General features: G+C 42.0%; 1 protein-coding gene across 1 annotated transcript in view; it reads right to left on the bottom strand.

The window, feature by feature from the left end:
- Positions 1 to 16,507, bottom strand: part of HYDIN (HYDIN axonemal central pair apparatus protein) — a 501,386-nt gene that overhangs the window by 421,443 nt on the left and 63,436 nt on the right. Inside the window, exon 2 of the mRNA XM_061138904.1 lies at positions 8,161 to 8,357. The gene's annotated coding sequence lies outside the window, so the exon portion shown is untranslated. The remainder of the gene's footprint in view (positions 1 to 8,160; positions 8,358 to 16,507) is intronic.

The raw sequence follows: 16,507 nt of genomic DNA, 5'->3' as shown, positions 1-16,507 counted from the left end.
TGGGCCTAGTTCACGATTTCCCTAACCCTTCTCCTTCTTCCCAGGGATCCAGAGAATCAGCTTCTGTTCCCCTGCAGGCACCATCTACTCTGAGTTGTGGCTGTAACAGGGGACCCAGTCTTCCCAGCTTTTCCATTCTTTGCAAGGACAAAGCCCACGGGTCGTTATTTCTTTCCAGAGTTTTATTGCTAATCACGGTGGGGAAGTGGCAGGGGGAAAGGTGGAGAGGGATGTAATACAGCAAAAAATTCAAGCATGTTATTTAAAAAAAAAAGAAAGGACTTGCTCAAGGTCACAGAGTTACTAACAAGGGAGCTGGGATATGAATGCAGGCCTTCTGGTTCCAACACTCACCAGCTTAACCTTTAGGCAACACTGCCCTTACTACAAGTAATGAGCCTCATCTTTGGGGCTTGTGGGCTCTGGGACTTAGTTTGCATTTTAATCCCCAATCTGCCTTTCTGTCACCTGCCACATGTGTGAACTTGGATAGTATACTGAAATTCTTGAAGCTTCCACTTCTGCATCCATAAAATAGAAAGAAAAATAGAATCTACCTTACATAATTATGATAAAAATTAAATAAGATGATGCATATACAGCATGCTGCACAGAGCCTGACAATAACAAGCACTTAATAAATGATATTTATTCTTATATTTTTAAACTTTTTCAACTGTACCAAATACATTAACTATTGGAACAAATCTAATGTTTTACCCCCAGGCTCTGCCATTAACTCACTATGTGACTGAGAGGTTATCACTCATTTGGCTCACAGCAGAAGTTTCTTTCCTATGCTCCACACTCCTCTGTTGCTACCTCCAATGGACTGTTTTTCTCAGACAGCTGGAGTAGCCCTTTAAAAAAATATATCAGATCACTTTGCTGCCCTGTTTAACACTTTCCAGTGGTTCCCAGTGCACGAAGGACGAAATTCAAAACACCCTGGCATGACTTGCAAAACCATGCATGCTATAAGCACTGCATTGCCTCCCTCGCCCTCACTGTAATCCAGTCACACTGGCCTTCCTTCTGTTCTTGAATGTAACAGTTTATTCCCACCTTGAGGTATCTGCCAGAGAAGCAGCCAGAAAATTCTTCACTTTGACCTTTGCAAGGCTGACTCCTCCTTACTCAGATCCCAAATCAAAAATCCATTATAGAGGCAGGTTCCCTTATTCCCGTGGCCATCCTCTTCCCCAGTCACTATCTCACTACCTTGTTTTGCTTTGTTTCTTGGCTTTTAAAATAATTCTTTTTATTGTTGTAAAAGTCACATAATATAAAACATACTATTTTGACCATTCTTAACTGTACAGTTCAACAGCATTAAGTACATCCACATTGTTGTGCAACCCTCGCCATCACCCATCTCTCCAACTTTTTTGCTTTCCTAAACTAAAACTCTGTCTCCTTTAAACTCTAACTCCCCTTTTCCCCTCCCACCTCCCGAGTCCTTGGCATCTACCAATGTACTTTCTGACTCTATGAATGTGACTCGTCTAGGTACCTTGTACAGGCAGAACCAAACAGTATTTGTCTGCACCTAGTGTATACTGGAGAAGGAAATGGCAACTCACTCCAGTACGCTTGCCTGGAAAATCCCATGGATGGAGGAGCCCGGTAAGCTACAGTCCACGGGTTCGCAAAGAGTCAGACACAACTGAGCGAATTCACTTCACTTCAGTGTATACTGGAGTGCATTTTTAAGGTTAATTTAATATATATGTCCTACAAGCAGATCGTACCTTCTTTTTTCCCCTGTGTTATGCAGCAGGCCCTCACCAGCCATCTGCTTCATACATAGTAGTGAACACATGTTGACCTTGACTTCCCAATCCATTCCACCCTGTCTACCTTGTTTTATCTTCTTCCCAGTGTTCATCACTACCCGAAACTATCTTATTTTACCTATTTATTTGACTGGCTTTCTCTTGGTATCACTCCATCAGAATGTAAACTACCAAAGAGCAAAGAAGATAGTCAGAACTCTTTCTGTTTTGGTTACTACTGTGGCCCTGTAGCAACACAAGCTCAATGCCTGGTATTCAGTAGCTCTTTAAGACGAGAGACTGAATTAATGAACAATTGAAGGAACTAAATTAGCCCAAGATTCACTTATAAAACAAGATCTCTTAGATTCAGTGATATCAAAAGTCATTTCTAGCTCTAAAATTCTAAGACCCTTGGGGCATTCTGGGGTCCTGAGAAAATAGCGGAGAGAGAGCACTCTGTCTGGATTGTGGAATCCTAGGAGATGTTATTGAGAACTGATGTTTGCCCAGTGATGGGAACGAGGTTTTAATCATCTTCCACATAACTCAGTCACCTTTTGTCCACATGTCCCTCAACCTTCTCTCACTGTAATATTTCACAACCTTAAGTTTAGCCTTCCTATCTTTTCTATATTCCTATAATCCCTATAATCACATCCTAGGACAAGCAAAGGGCACTGTAAGAAAAGACAGCAGTTGACACTGGCTGATAGGACCTTAGCCTCTAATCCAGAGAGCTTTGTTGATTCTCAGAGTTCTCACTGTATCAACATTTCCTTTTGAGACTGTTCCGTTTTAATACCATCCAGGACATGAAAACCCTTTAGAGATGGACCTGGGCTGTATCCAACATCTTGGCGCTAAAACTCTCATGGTGGTACTTGCCCAGATCAATTTTTAAAAGAATCAACTAACAAACGTGTATTTGGCACTTGCCATGTGCAGTCAGAGGGAGATCAAAAGAGATAACAGTACCTATTTTTATAAAGTATCAGCTGATCCACCACCGAAACTATCTAAGTGCTACTTGTCAACTCTGATAAAGATGATGGCAAAATAGTCTCCAGAATCCTGTACAGTAGGTAAGAGACTGCAGGTTGAGAGCAGAATAATACATTTGGACGAAGAACATAGAGTAAGAAATATTAACCCACATGGGACTTCCCTGGTGGCCCAGTGGTTAAGACTCTGCACTTCCATTGCAGGGGGGTTCTGAGTTCAATCCCTCATTAGGGAACTAAGATCCCACATGCTGCATATAGTGGCTAAAAAAAATTAAGAAATATTAACCCACAGTGTTAGCAGAGTTCCAAACAACTTTCTGTGTTTAACCATTTTGAAATCACTCTCATTTGAGATTCTGCTTGTTTATGGAGATCTAATCGGCATGTTTGACTAGAAGCTGAAGAACCATGGGAAGAAAAGCCTACAGTGTCTACAGAGGGAAAATCTCCTTTTTTAAAATCCTGCCTGTCGTCACGTGCTGGTCTCCTTGCCCACAGTAATTTGTGATCATCTCTGGGGAAAGTAGGGAGGAGTTTACAGAAACAGAACAGAAGAGCAGAGACAGGTGAGGCCTCAGGCAATGCACAAAGCCCTGTGATAGGCAGTTCTGGAAGGGAGGAGACTGCATCAGCTTCAAGAGCAGATGAGCCTTGCCTTATTTTTCTTTGCTCATCTGACCAGGTACTCCATAAATGTCAGACAGAGGATGAGAAGAAGTAAACATGTTATTATGGAAAAAGAAGGGAGCCATCTGGTTCATGTCAGATGTCTGGACTGTAAAATATTGCAATTCCCAGGTGACCTTGGGGAAGCTTGCATTGGTATAACACCAGCCATCTATGAAGCTATAGTAAACTCTTTGGTTTGAACTAGAGGGTGTATTTACATGCATGGCAAATGCAGGTGCTCCTTGAACATGCGTGCTCTCTTCTTACTCTCTGGAGTTGGCTGTGTTCTCTCTGGCTGGATTTTCTCGAAGCCAACAGATAATCATGTGGAAGGTATGTTTTGCTGCAGGAGGCCTTGCTAATGTTTAGCAATCCCTCAAAACATAAGAGAAGCATTTCTCCAGATGGCAGGGTGCTTTGAGTTCAGAGGGAGGTGTTTTTGGCCATCAGCAAGGCTTAGTCCTTGGTGTTGGCCAGTCACGCACGGAGCATCTCATGCAGCTGTGCCCTGTGACAAGCGGCCACAGTTCTGGGCCCTGGGCTGAGTACTGTTATTTGAACCTTCTGCTAAAAAGTAAATACTACACTGTGGAATTGATCTAAATTATTCAACTCTCATACTGACACATCTTAAGGAGAATTTTTTATTAAAAATCTTTGAAGTCAGAGAGGTCTAGATTTAAATTTCAACTCCACCCCGTTGTAACTATGCAACCTTGAGCAAGTTATGAAATCTCCTCGGGAATTCACTTATTTATCTTTAAATGGATATTAAGAATGATGTCCACCTCTTGCAAACAGGGTTATTATGAGGATTAAGGGAGAAAACATAGGCAAAATTCTTAGAACAGTGACTGACAGTAAGCAAGGGCTGTTTTCACTGCACAGAGTTCTGCATTGATATATCCAGCCCTGCAGTCAGAATATTTTTCAGGATGGGAAGGAAGAGAAACCAAGCATAAAAGTGCATCTCCTGGTGGCTAACTCAAGAGGTTTTTAGGATGCCTTTTTCTCACATACCAAGTCTATTTAGTGGGCAGAAGTCAGCACTGTGGACGCTCCATCAGCAGCAGATAGGGCAGAAGGTGCTGGCTTTGGACTTGGACCATCGATACTAGTGTTTTTAAAACTGTGGTTATAGCAAAATCAATACCAAAGGGTTGTGACCAGAATTTTTAAAAGAAAAGAATGAAATAAAAAAAAAGCACAGTGTATTTGCACAAAGTACTATTTTATGAGTCCTGGGCGTGTGTATACTGAGATATATATATATATATATATATATATATATATATATTCACACACACACACATGCATATATGTGTCAAAAGCTAGAAAACCACTGATTCATTTTTCTTTAAAAAATCCATTCTCAACTATTTCTGGCTTGACTGACTACTGGTGTTTCCCTTCGACTGAAGTCACACATGCCATCTCTCCTGGAAGAGCCACAATAAAACAATGACCCAACACACCCCAACTCTGGAGAACTGAAGTTAGTGCTCCAAATATCAAAACTACTGAGTCAAAAATTCAGTCAGATATCTGGGGTTTGATCTGCCTGACGCTAAATAATCAAGAAAACTATTTTCCCCCACAAGGCTGATAAACTGAGGAGTACTACCTAAAAGTCGGTTCATCAGGAGGAATGCTCATGAACTGGGGAGGCCTCAAAAGATTTGGATTCTTTAGAATACCAATCTGGGTAACATCAACCCAGGAGAGACACTGGGGAGTCTGTCTTGGCTTCAGGGCACAGAAAAGCTTCCTGGAAAGCATCTTGCCAAAGATCTCTTCTCATAAGCTACTCAGTGAAAGAACTGGGATAAATATCCTACTCATTAAATCCCACCTCTGTGGGGACAGGGGTGTTTATTTGTTTTACCTAAATGAAGTCAGAGAGGAACTCCTGGGGAAATGAGAAACTTTCACTCCAGGTACAACGATCTTTCTCATTAAATATGCAGCTTTACTCCAATTAAATAAATAAATAGGCAGGTTTAGTCAGTACAATCATGCAATGGAAATACAAAATCACTGAGAGAGAAAAATGCACTTCTTTCTGATAAATGATTAAAGGGTAAATATTGCCATTATTTTCCAATGTTATGGTTTGTGGTAAAACTCATCTTCTTCCCATCCCACAATTATTCCCCTGATAAACAAGTTTTAAGCTTTTCTAAGTTTAGAAAAACTAAGTTTTTCTCTGCCAGATCTGAAAATGCAATATATTTGGATTCATCTTGCCTTTTGATCACCCAGCCTCTACCTCCTTTTTCTAAAAGCACCTCTATTTCCTTCTGAGAACTTGCTTCTTTTCTTTGAGATACAAATACCTGTGCCTAGCACTCTGCTTCTCAAGTTGTGTCTAGCTGACTGAAGCTTGAGGCAGTCAGGCACTCTCTGGATTTTATGTCCTAATCAATGAGTCAAGAGACCAACCTTTGTGGGGTCCATTCCTCGTCAGCATCAGGTCCTAACTGTGCTGGTGTCTCCTGCATTGTTGCACTCCAGATTGACCTTGGTTTTGCCCAGCCTGATTCTTCGGCCTTCAAAAAATTCTGTGAGATCTCAGTTCCTTCCAATGAACGCCCCTTTGCTTAAACTAATTTTAATCAATTTCTGATGCTCGCCACTAACAGTTATATTCAAAAAATTTAGCAACCAACCCATTTGAACCAGATGCCCTGAGCCATCAGGGCAGACAGCAGTCATAAGGAACTGGTATGACTGTTATTGGAGAAGGATATGGCAACCCACTCCAGTCCTCTTGCCTGGAATATCCCATGGACGGAGGGGCCTGGTAGGCTTACAGTCCTTGGGGTCGCGAGGAGTCAGACACGACTAAGCGACTTCACTTTCACTTTTCACGTTCATGCATTGGAGCGGGAAATGGCAACCCACTCCAGTATTCTTGCCTGGAGAATCCCAGGGACAGAGAAGCCTGGTGGGCTGCCGTCTATGGGGTCTCACAGAGTCAGATATGATTGAAGTGACTTAGCAGCAGCAGCAGCATGACTGTTATGTTCTGGCTGAAGATCAGCCCAGTTTGCAGCCAAAGAAGGCTGACAAAACATCAGGGCAATACACCCACCGTTCATGACCCAAGGAAATACTCTCACTCAGGAGAGATAAAAAGAAAAAAGGGGGATCACAGGGTTGGGAAACTCTGCATGGTTCAGAGTAGGGATCTAATGACTGTCAAGTCAATGAATGAATGAATGAACTAATAGCTACCCAGAAAAAGATATAGGAGAAAGGTGAACCCAACCTATTGCTTACACTTACTCAAAGCTAGGCATACTCTTCTTTCCTCACAGAAGGATCTAGACATAGTGCATTCCACTAATGGCATGCAAAATAAGTACAACTAATACATGGACAAACATTTACAAAACTGTAATGCTTATGTAATTTTATCATACCTTATTGTTACCTTCTATTCTTGGCAAGTAATAATGATTTCAGATTAATGGTGGTGAGATAAATTTTCCTTATAAAATTAATTATTTAAGCAAAAATATGGGGCATTTTTTAAATTGTGTAGATAAGAACACAGGTGGTACAAAGCTGTGATAAGAATCATTATGGCAATATAAGAACACATGGCGTATAGGAAACACTGTATTATACATGGTGGACAAAGAGCCTAAATTCAAGATCGAAACTCAAATCTTGGCTGCTTCTTGGTCTCTCTAAATACAGCATCCCATCCCCTCTCTACTTGGGTGTCTGCAGCCACTAAACAGGGAATGACAGTGCTGGTAGCATTTACGCATATGTTGTGAAGGGCGGCACCTAAGCTCAGCCACAAAGTGGTACAGAAAATCTAAATATGATAGCAAATCAAGATCCCGAGTCCTTCACACAGTCCACTGAGCAGCGGTTGATGTTTACATGTTTCAGACAGTTTTGCCTTCGGGTGGGTTCATTCAGTGACCTAGACACTAAAGACTGGCCATGCCCCAGTTCTAAGCTTCTGAGTTGTGTTGTTCCGTCCCTGTGCTCCGACTGTTCCTATCAAAGTGGGCTCCAAAACACCCAAGAGTTTTCCTATAATATATTCCTTTCAAACTTTTTACTTAAACAAGGTAGCTTTTAAAATTAAATAACACCCACATAGCTAAATGCATGTTTATGCATGCATTCTCTGGGGATACTTCAGTAATTTCACTAACCAGGAGGCATACTTCAGAGAAATTATTCTTAAGTGGTGATAGTTGCAGGGCTAAAGTCTCAGTCTGAATTTTTAATAAGATCAAAGAGTAGCAAGGATGAAATCACATCTCCTAAACAGGGGCTATCATGCTAGGTAAACCACTGGGTCGCTGTAAAGCAAAAATTGCAAAACAACAGCCTATAGAGTGAATCAGACCCACAGATGGGGGAGGAGGGAATGTTGGGGGCACAAAAAAGGGGAACAGGCAGGGGAAGATTTATTAGAATGAATTGCCTAAATCTTTAAATTGGGAGTTCTCACATAAAAATGTGAATTTTCCACCTCCTTTGGACAAAATACAAATATCTGACAACACTGGGCCTGGGGCCCATATTCAGGAGGAATTCAGGAGTGGCTTCCTGCTTGAGGTAGGTCATGCACTTTTCAGTTCACCAGAGTCCCTGCTTATCCATATTGTGCTACACCCAACCCCTCTGCCTTCCTTTTAGTACCTGCCTGAGAGCAGAGGACAGAAAAAGGTCACTGTTACCTTTCACCACAGGACTGGCCTCCTTTGTCCAAAGGTCTCAGGAAGGAGATGGTAAGTTCTGTGCGGGCAGGCATTCACTGTGTCCATTTTCTACTGTAGCCCTAGCATCTAACATTTATCAGCTGCTCCGTATACTCCTGGGCTGGCTGGCTGGCTGGCTGGCTGGCTGGCTGGCTGGGGAGATCTTGGGATCCACACTGCAGAAGAGGAACATCAGAAATTATTGCCTTGTTTAAGTGGCTCAAGAGAAGTATGGTGGCTCCATAGCCCAACCACAGAAAGGGTTATCAGCCCACACGGTGTCCACTGTTCTAAAAAATTCTTTCTTCTGAAGAGGAAAGAAGCAAATGAAGGAAAGAGAAGAGGGGATTTCCCAAAGATTTAAGAGACAGTATATTGGCTAAGAGCATGAACTTTGGTGTCAAAAAAACCTGGATTTGAATCTTGGATCCGCCATTCACAAGCTGTTAGACCTTGGCCAAGTTGCTTGATCTCTCTGGCCCTCAGTTTTCTAACATTTTAAATAAGAATCATGTTTACCTTGTAGGGTTTTGTGAGTACCTGATAAGATGGTACATGCAAAGCATTTAGCAGCTAGCAAATAGTAAATTCTCAATAAACACTGTAGCTATTGTCCCCACTTGCTACTGAATCATTGTTCTTCTTTTCCACTGGATTATTCTAAGAATAAAACACACAGTAATAGCTATTTTTAAAAGGGATAAATTGAAAAATCCTTCTCTTACTAACTTATAGTTACCAGAGGGAGAAGGATAGATTGGGAGTTTTAGGCACTGCTATATTTAAAATAGATAACCAACAAGGACCTACTGCCTGTAATAACATAAATGGCAAAAGAATTTGAAAAAGAATACATCTTGTATATGTATAACTGAATCACTCTGCTGTACATCTGAAACTAACACAACATTGTTATTCAACTATACTCCAATATAAAATTAAAATTAAAAAATACTTCTCTTGATCCACATCCCTCTCCATCTACTGCCCCATTTCTCAACACTTCTTTAGAACAAAATTTTACAAAGCTGTCCAAACTCAATGTCTCTGGGTTCTCTCTTCCCTGTCTCCTCTGAAACTGTCAGGCTTTTTTTTTTTTTTTTTGTCTCCACCCCTTCCCTAAAAGAGCAGTGGTTAGGATTACCAATGACCTCCCCATGCTATATCCACTGATCAATTCTCAGTGCTCATTTCACTCAACCATCTCATCAATATTGTCAACACTTGGCACAACTGATCACTATCTCTTTCTTGAAAAATCTTTCCTCATACCTTTCTATCTCACTGGCCACACCTCACCTTCTTTGCTCACTCCTCATCTCTTGTTAATTATTTTTTGCTTGCAAGGAAGTCTCACCCAGTCTTGTAATTTTATGATCATTTCCATCATGATGAGTCTCAAATGTGCCTCTGAAGCCCAGATCCCTCCCTGAACTCCAGACCTCTATACAGAACTGCCATTTGTGTACACATCTCAACTTACGACATCAAATGAGAGGCTTGAACTTAATATTACCAAATTTGAGCTCTTGGGCTAGAAACAACAATGTCCCAGTAGCAACTAGCAGAACTGGCTTCTAGATCTTGATAATAGCACTCTCCAATAAAAGAAACCAGGGATCCTTGGAGAAATAGAGACTAGGGAATAAAATTCTAGAGACTAGGGAATAAAATATATAAGAAGAGCCTGGAGCATACTAATTGTAAGGAAACAATAATGATAGGGATATGTCAAAAAGACACAGGAGCCAAATGAAAAAAACTCTCAATGGCCAAACAACTTCAGTAACAAAATAAAGTAGTACTAGATTATAAGCCAAAGTATACAGCAAAGTATAAGTGAACTGTGAACTTCCAGATGTTCAAGCTGGTTTTAAAAAAGGCAGAGGATCCAGAGATCAAATTGCCAACATTCTCTGGATCATCGAAAAAGCAAGAAAGTTCCAGAAAAACATCTATTTCTGCTTTATTGACTATGCCAAAGCCTTTGACTGTGTGGATCACATTAAACTGTGGAAAATTCTCAAAGAGATGGAAATACCAGACCAACCGACCTGCCTTTTGAGAAACCTGTATGCAGGTCAGGAAGCAACAGTTAGAACTGGACATGGAACAACAGACTGGTTCCAAAGGAAAAGGAAAAGGAGTACATCAAGGCTGTATATTGTCACCCTGCTTATTTAACTTCTATGCAGAGTACATCATGAGAAACACTGGGCTGGAGGAAGCACAAGCTGGAATCAAGATTGCCGGGAGAAATATCAATAACCTCAGATATGCAGATGACACCACCTTTACAGCAGAAAGTGAAGAAGCACTAAAGAGCCTCTTGATGAAAGTGAAAGAGGAGAGTGAAAAAGTTGGCTTAAAACTCAACATTCAGAAAACTAAGATCATGGCATCCGGTCCCATCACTTCATGGCAAATAGATGGGAAAACACTGGAAACAGTGGCTGACTTTATTTTTGGGGGCTCCGAAATCACTGCAGATGGTGACTGTGGCCATGAAATTAAAAGACACTTCCTTCTTGGAAGGAAGGTTGTGACCAGCCTAGACAGCATATTAAAAAGCAGAGACATAACTTTGCCAACAAAGGTCCATCTGGTCAAGGCTATGGCTTTTCCAGTGGTCATGTATGGATGTGAGAGTTGGACTATAAAGAAAGGTGAGTGCTGAAGAACTGATGCTTTTGAACTGTGGTGTTGGAGAAGACTCTTGAGAGTCCCTTGGACTGCAAGGAGATCCAACCAGTCCATCCTAAAGGAGATCAATCCTGGGTGTTCATTGGAAGGACTGATGTTGAAGCTGAAACTACAATACTTTGGCCACCTGATTCGAAGAGCTGACTCATTTGAAAAGACCCTGATGTTGGGAAAGATTGAAGGCAGTAGGAGAAGGGGACGACAGAGGAAGAGATGGCTGGATGGCATCACCGACTCAATGGACATGAGTTTGCATAAACTCTGGGAGTTGGTGATGGAGAGAGACCTGGCATGCTGCGGTTCATGGGGTCGCAAAGAGTCGGACACGCCTGAGCGACTGAACTGAGCTGATACAGCAAAAATCCATGAGTCCATACTAACATAAATGATTGAATGGATAAGTAAATGGAGGAGATTAGCTAAATGCAGAAGAATTTACGAATAATTTATGAAGATACTCTGCCCTTAAGGAGATGGATCATAACATTTCTTAAGTGTAGACTGTACAGAATGACTTCCTTTCAGAGAGTACAGCCTGGAAAAGGTATAAGAAAGTTGCTTTATAGTAGAGAAGCCTGAAAAACACCATCTTATCCAGATGATGATCAAGTTTAACATCAACATGCTAAGTCATGTTGGCAGAATGTACCCTTGGTGTGATATGATAAGAAGAGCTCTCTCTATTTCTGAGGTCTTACTCCAAATAAATCACAGCCCTAATCATGAGGGGGGGGAAAATGAGACAAATCCTAGTTGAGGAATATTCTACAAAATACCTGACCATCACTCCTCACAACTGCCAAGAACATTTTTTAAAAAACCCAACAAGGAAACGTTGAAAAGCTGACACAGTCAAGAGAAGCCTAAAGACACATGACCGTTAATGTACTATGATACCTTGGATGGGATCCCAGAACAGAAAAAGGGTATTAGGTAAAAACCAAAGAAATCTGAATAATGGATGGACTTTAGTCAATAATAATGTATCAATATTGATTCATTAATTGTGATAAATGTATACTAATATATAACACAAACAAGGGAACCTAGGAGTGACAGGATCTGTGGTATCATCACAATTTTTCTTTATGTCAAAAACTATGCTAATGTCAAAAGTTTATTAAAACTTAAATTCTTCCACAATAAAATACAGTCCTTGTGATCTCAATAAATGGAAACTCCATTTTTTCAGTTTCTCAGGCCAAGAACCATTGTTGAGGCCATTCACTTCTTCTCACGTGGTACCCAACATCAAAGCGCACCCCCATATCAGAGCATTCTCAGTTGATAATCCCTCCACCTGCACAGCACTTCCTGGGACCACAAAGCCTCTTCCTCCGTATCCTTCAAGTTTCTGCTCAAACATCAACATCATCAGCGAGGTCTTCCCTGAAGAGACTGTATAGTAAAAGCAGAGCCCACCATTGCATGCCCTGTCCCCCTCAGCCTGCCTTATTTTTCTTCACAGCATCCTTTACCAGGAGGAATATGCATGTACCGTCGTTGCTCCATTCTGCTGATGAACAAACTGAGTCTCTAAAAGATGAAGCAATTTTCTCAAGGTCACAGCTAACAGGTGACAGAGGCTGGATTTGAACTCAGGTGTGCTGGATGCGGAAACTCACTGTCTCGATCACCATACTACACCCACCAGAGACAAGGAAACCCGCATGTGACAAGACAAGAGGTCAGGTAATGGGTCCATGCTCAGTGAGGAGGATGTCAGGAACACCCAGGGGCTGGTTTCTTGAGCTCACAGTTCCCGATGCCTGTATAGCTGATGTGAGTTCTCAGAGTGTCCTGCAGAACTCCATGGCTAAGTCATCCATTTAGCATTGTTCGTATTTTCTTTTTTTTTTTTTTCATTGTTTGTATTTTCATTCATTCAGTGTTTATTCACTAAGTGCTGAGGATGTGCTGCCAAATGATTTACAACTGGAAAATGTTCCCAGTAGGTCTGCTTTGCCATAGAGATTCAGGAGTGGACAAGTTGACTATAACATTCCCTTCCAGCTTTGGGTCTGCTGATCCTAGGTGCTCCTGAAACTGATCAGGTGGTCAGTAAAAGCTTCTGAGTGACTGACAGGACAGATAGGCCCCAGGCTGCAAATGCCTGACTGGTCACAGCGCTCAGTCCTTGACTGAGGCTAAGGAGTCTTGAAGGAGTCCTACGGTGCTCCCTGTAGTGTCTCCAGGAAGTTTTATTCTGGTCCAGTTGGCGTATTCTATAAAGATCTCTTAAATCCAGGCCTTCATCCTACAGCTGTGACTCTGGGACAGCTGCCCCTACTAGACAGTGGGGAAGAGATACTGAAGTCACACTATGGGCTGGAATCAGTGAAAAAAGCTGTCAGTTGGGCACTGGCAGAATGATAACTCCATCTGCTGCCTGCTTGTCCTCAGGGGCCAGTGCAGGGGCCATCCTGGAGGGAGTCACGGTGCTGGAAGACAGCAGCGAGTTCAAGAGCTAGTGCACGCAGGGCATGGCAGAGAAAGGCTTCTGCGGTTCTAACCAATTTACTCTTATTGATTTTCAGATCAAAGGGGTTTAGCTCACAAATCAGAAGATGCTTCTTGCTTCCTCCTGCTAAGCCTGCAGCTTCTCCTGGAACCTCCCCAGTCCTCCTCTGGCCTTGATTAGCCTGGATGCCTCTAGGTTAGAATGGCACAGAGCGGGTAGGAGCCTGAGGATGATCTGGGCCACATCAGTCAGCTTGCCAGGGGTGCTGCTCTGAGGTCCTGGGCAACAACGTCAGCAGCTCAGCAGCTAGTGTTGGAAGCCTGGGTCCTGATGGTGTTCCTGCTCACTTGGCTTATAATCTTTTCCAAGTCATTTTAACTCTCTCAGGCCCTCTTTTTCCCAAAGAGGAAAAATGAAGTCACTCAGTCATGTCCAACTCTTTGCGACCACATGGACTGTAGCATACCTGGCTCCTCCGTCCATGGGATTTTCCAGGCAAAGGTACTGGAGTGGGTTGCTATTTCCTTCTCCAGAGGATCTTCCTGACGCAGGGATTGAACCCAGGTCTCCCATATTGCAGGCAGACGCTTTACCATCTGAGCTACCAGGGAAGCCAAAGGGGGATAAGAGCCATTCCAGCCTGATGGTTAAGGAACAAGGGCTTCAAAATCAAACAGAACTGGTTCAAATCCCAGTTCCGTCTTTTGTGACCTCAGGCAAGTGAACTCAGCTCTCTAAGCCTTCATTTCTTCATGTGAAAAATGGGCTTCCGGCAGCTGGGACCTCTCATAATGCAGCCCCCAGAAAAGAAAAGCAGATAGATGGGAGTCAGCCCCCATTGTCAGGCCCTGACCACCCCCTCTGGACTTTTTCTATGTGAGAGAATGAGCCCTTCTGTTTTAATCTGCAGTTTGTTTCCAGCTTTTAGAAGATACGAAGGAGTCATACTGCCTTGACGTGTTTAAAATTCTGCTCAAAGGTCTAGCATCTGTGTAGGTTATCCCCACCCTGCGCCCTGACCTGAGACTCATTTCTAATGGCCTTCAGGTCAGCCGGAAACAAGCCTGGGACCAGTTCACCACCCTTATTGATGTAGTAACTAAGGTTCTATCTGTGCCCTGGAGCTAAGAGAGAATGGGGGCTTCTCCCCCTGAGGTTTCCGTGGCCCAGGAAATCTGCAGGAAGAGGACTGCTCTCTCCTTCCTCAGTTGGGAGCATTTCACAGAGGAGCAGTCAGGCTAGTTCCCAAAGAATGAGTAGAAATTCAACCAGCAAAAAAGGAGAAGGGGCACCAGACAAAGAGAATGAGGTAAGCCAAGGCACAGGCAGATACTCTGGAGAATGATGGAGCAACACGGGTTACAGGCTGCCTTGGAAGTTATACCAGATTATTCAGGCTTTATTGTACAGAAGTGTCCCTCCGAGAAGTTCAGTGATGGATAATTACTTTTTAAAAAACTGCCTCAAGTCAGAATTGTTGAGCACAATCATAATTTTGTAAAAACATTCATTATATGTATATGCATGTAACACACAGGTCATATATAATACACATAAGTTTTTAAAAGACTGGAATGAGCTAAAAATAGCTAAAATATTGAACATTTATTATTGTCTGGATGTTCTTCATGCATTATTTCATTTGATCCCCATGACATCTTGCCAAGATAAGTATTGTTGTTATTATTATTATTCCCCCTTTGCAGAACTTTAATCATTTTCCCAGTTTTTACCTTTAGTATAAGGCAAGGCCAAGATCTGAATCTGGCTGGATCTGTTTAGCTCTCAAGTCCACTTCTTAACTACCAAGGTCAACTCCTTCTAAAATGACTCCCACCAAAATGTCAACCGTAGTTACTTTCAGAAGGAATGATCATAGGTGGCCTGTCTTTTTCTATTTTGTACTTTTCCCTATTTTCTGAATTTCCTACAGGCAAAGTATATTGTTTTTATATTTATATTGTGAAATACTACACATCTAGAAAGATATAAATTTGCAACTTAATGAAGAGTAGAATAAGCACCCATGTGACTGCTCCCTATGCCTGCACCCCAGAAGCCCACCATGCCCTTTCTGATCCCAGCCCCCTCCTTCCTCACTAAAAATAACCACTCCCCTCACCATCTTATTGTTCACACACTTATTTTTCCTCTAAATCACCACTTGATCACATATCTCTAAACAACACAGCTTCATTCTTTTTGAATTTTATATAAATGGAATAATATCTTCTGTATTCTGTTGTGTCTGACTCCTTTCACAAAACATTATGCTTTTTACATAATGTGCTATTTAATAACATATAATATCAAGAATATGTTATTTTAAAATAGATAATAAGAACATACTGTATCAAAAAGGGAACTCTACTTAATGCTTTCTGGTGACCTGAATGAGAAGGTCCGCTCTCTCCTGCTCTCTCCTGCCTCCCTTCCAAAAGGAAGGGGCTGATTCATTTTGTTGTGCAGTAAACACCAACGCAACTTTGTAAAACAACTATACTCCAATAAAAATTAATTTAAAAAAAAGAATATGTTGTTTTTAAAATCTGAAAAAAAGCATATTTGCATTACAAAGTATTTTAATGCTGGAATCACACAGTGTCTCCAGAGCCTGACTTAGGTGAGCCCTTCCCAGTGATATCTTCTAAGTAGGACCATAGTGCCTTAAAAATAGGATTTGTTCCCTTTAAAAGCCATGACCAGGGAGAAGAGGGACCGTGGCCCAGAGCTGGTCCGCTCCTCAGTTCCCTCTGCTCACGCTCCCGGCTGCCCTCCCGCCAGGCCGGTTCAGCCAGCTGCTCTAAATGGATTATCCAACTCACTGCCATGATTTTCAAATCACTGCCTGGGTCACCAGTCGTGTGCCCCCCCCTGCCCGGCAGGCACTGGGACCTCTGGGCAGAGGGGAGTGCCTGAGCTGTGTGGAGGTGCCTGGATTTCTCTCTTGGAGGACAACCTAAGAATCCTCTGACTTAGGAGATGTGTGGAATCCTCTCTTCTTTCTTCTCCTACTCCTTCTTTTCAATTTAAAGCAATTTTTTGATGGAAATTTTCAAACATATGTGAAAGTACAGAGAATAGTACAATGAATGCCCATGTAACTAATGATCAATGCATGTCCAGTCTTCTTTTTTTTCTATGCCTTCCCCTAATTTCCCC

Source organism: Dama dama, chromosome 4 (genome assembly GCF_033118175.1).
Source record: "Dama dama isolate Ldn47 chromosome 4, ASM3311817v1, whole genome shotgun sequence".
Taxonomy (NCBI): Eukaryota; Metazoa; Chordata; class Mammalia; order Artiodactyla; family Cervidae; genus Dama; species Dama dama.
This window is presented reverse-complemented; position numbering and strand designations above follow the sequence as displayed.